This window comes from Squalius cephalus, assembly GCF_949319135.1.
Source record: "Squalius cephalus genome assembly, chromosome: 12".
Taxonomy (NCBI): domain Eukaryota; kingdom Metazoa; phylum Chordata; class Actinopteri; order Cypriniformes; family Leuciscidae; genus Squalius; species Squalius cephalus.
The window spans coordinates 39334517-39337016 of NC_137133.1; the positions used below are offsets into that span (position 1 = coordinate 39334517).

General features: G+C 41.8%; 1 protein-coding gene across 4 annotated transcripts in view; it reads left to right on the forward strand.

Annotated features, from left to right (window-relative positions):
• pak5 (p21 protein (Cdc42/Rac)-activated kinase 5) overlaps nt 1–2500 on the forward strand; it is a 73070-nt gene that overhangs the window by 14616 nt on the left and 55954 nt on the right. For 2 of the 4 annotated variants that reach the window (XM_079888252.1, XM_079888254.1), the window contains exon 1: nt 363–570. The exons of the other annotated variants lie outside the window; for them this stretch is intronic. The gene's annotated coding sequence lies outside the window, so the exon portion shown is untranslated. Of the gene's footprint in view, nt 1–362; nt 571–2500 lie in introns of those variants that run through there. 4 annotated transcript variants of the gene reach the window in all.

Sequence of the window (2500 nt, forward strand, 5' to 3'; positions counted from 1 at the left end):
GAGAAAATTAATAACTAATGATCTTTACAACGGAAGTGAATCAATCAAGCTAACTTTATCTGGACAATAACTTTATTCTAGATCTGCTGTAAAGCCTAAACACTCTCTGTTACTGTAATCTCCTGTTATCACTGTAAAGCTGCTGTGAAACGGTCTATATTGTTAAAGCGCTGTATAAATGAAGGAGACTTGAGCCAGTGAACGAGCTTCTGTCCGTCAGTGACTCTGGAGTGTGTGGGGTTTTGGTCACTGGCGTGTGAGGAATGCAACCGTATCTCTGTCGCGGTTGTGAATGTTTGCTGAAAATAGTGTTGGGCGTGTTCAGTGTTCCGGAAGCTGGGGAAGGTCCAGGATCTGTGTTTGTGCGGGAAGCGTGCGGTGACAGATGGTGTGAGGACAGACTGGTGCCGATGGTCACGGTGGACACTGGCTCGTTGTGTGTATCGACACATCAGCTGAACACACACGAGGAACAGCTCCTCTAAAACACTCTTCAGATCTTCAGCTAGTGTCGGTTTCACTGACGAGTCAAACACTGCAACGCTGTCAACTTCTGTCTCGACCAATCACGTGAGTTTGGGGCGGGGCTATCTGTCCGACTGACCAATTGCAGGTGTCACTGGAAGGGGTGTTTTAGAAACCCATGCTTAGGTTATATATATAAATACACACAGTGTGTGTGTGTGTGTGTGTGTGTGTGTGTGTGTGTGTTTTCTAAAGTTTGGGGCCAGTAACAATTTCATTTTTTTGGAAGAATTTTATACTTTTATTCATCAAGGACGCATTAAATTTATCAAAAGTGACAGTAAAGACATTTATAATGTTACAAAAGTTTATTTTTTAAATAAAATGCTGTTCTTTTGAACTTTTTATTCATCAAAGAATCCTGAAAAATTATGTGCCTAGTCATGTGATTATTTAGGGGGCGGGACTATCTGTCTGACTGACCAATGACAGACGGGCAGCAGAAGTGTTTGATAAACAGTCTTTATTTGTCCAGTTCCTGTTAGTGACACAGAAATGACATGTTTTACTCTTAAAGCAGTGAATTTCACTGCATGTCTGGCAGCATCACCTCAGAAACTGCTTTTATTAAACTAGGGTTAGTAATGTTTAGTTTTCCAGTGTTTTGAAAGTTGCTGCCATTCTGCTGGTGTTCTGAGTGGTTGTCAGGACGTTGCTATGTGGTTGCTATGTGGTTGCTATGCTATAGTAATATATGGTTTGGTTCACAATCATATAAAATTCACCTTTCATTTGTCATTGATTATTTAACAGCAGCTTTAAATGCTTTTCATCCAGTCAGATTTCAGATTCTGAATGCTCTGTTTTATGTTAATGATGTTTGAGTCTTCAGGATCTCCAGGTGTTTTTCCTGATGGTGAATCAGCGAAACTCCATCCATCCTGTTTTTCATTTCTCTGCTAATGCGTTTGTGTTTTGCTGGTCTGTGAATGATGTGAATCGCTGTGCTCAAAAGTCTGTGTGTTGTGTTGTGTTGGGTTTGTGTTGTGTTGACTGCTGTGTTGTCTGTTGTGTTGTGTTGGGTTTGTGTTGTGTTGGGTTTGTGTTGTGTTGACTGCTGTGTTGTCTGTTGTGTTGTGTTGGGTTTGTGTTGTGTTGGGTTTGTGTTGTGTTGACTGCTGTGTTGTCTGTTGTGTTGTGTTGGGTTTGTGTTGTGTTGGGTTTGTGTTGTGTTGACTGCTGTGTTGTCTGTTGTGTTGTGTTGGGTTTGTGTTGTGTTGGGTTTGTGTTGTGTTGACTGCTGTGTTGTCTGTTGTGTTGTGTTGGGTTTGTGTTGTGTTGACTGCTGTGTTGTCTGTTGTGTTGTGTTGGGTTTGTGTTGTGTTGTCTGCTGCTGTGTTGTGATGTCTGTTGTGTTGTGTCGTCTATCGTGTTGTGTTGTTTTGTCTGTTGTGTAGTGTTGTGGTTGTGTTGTCTGTTGTGTTGTGTTGTGTTGTGTAGTGTTATCTTGAGTGTTCCGTTGTGTTGTTTTGTCTTGTGTAGTGTTGTCTGTTGTGTAGTGTAGTGTAGTGTTGTGTTGTGTAGTTTTGTGTGGTCTGTTGTGTTGTGTGTTGTGTAGTGTTGTGTTGCCTGTTGTGTTGTTGTCTGTTGTGTAGTGTTGTGTTGTCTGTTGTGTTGTGTAGTTTTTAGTGCAGTGCAGTGTTGTGTTGTCTGTTGTGTATTGTAGTGTTGTCTGTAGTCTAGAGTTGTGTTGTGTGTATTGTGTTGCTGGTTGTGTAGTATTGTGTTGAATAATAATAATAATAATAATTCATTACATTTATATAGCGCTTTTCTCGACACTCAAAGCGCTTTACATAGAAGGGGGGAATCTCCTCAACCACCACCAATGTGCAGCATCACCTGTATGATGCGACGGCAGCCATATTGCGCCAGAACGCCCACCACACACCAGCTTACTGGTGGAGAGGAGACAGTGATGAAGCCAATCAGTATATATGGGGATGATTAGGAGGCCATGATGGACAGAGGCCAA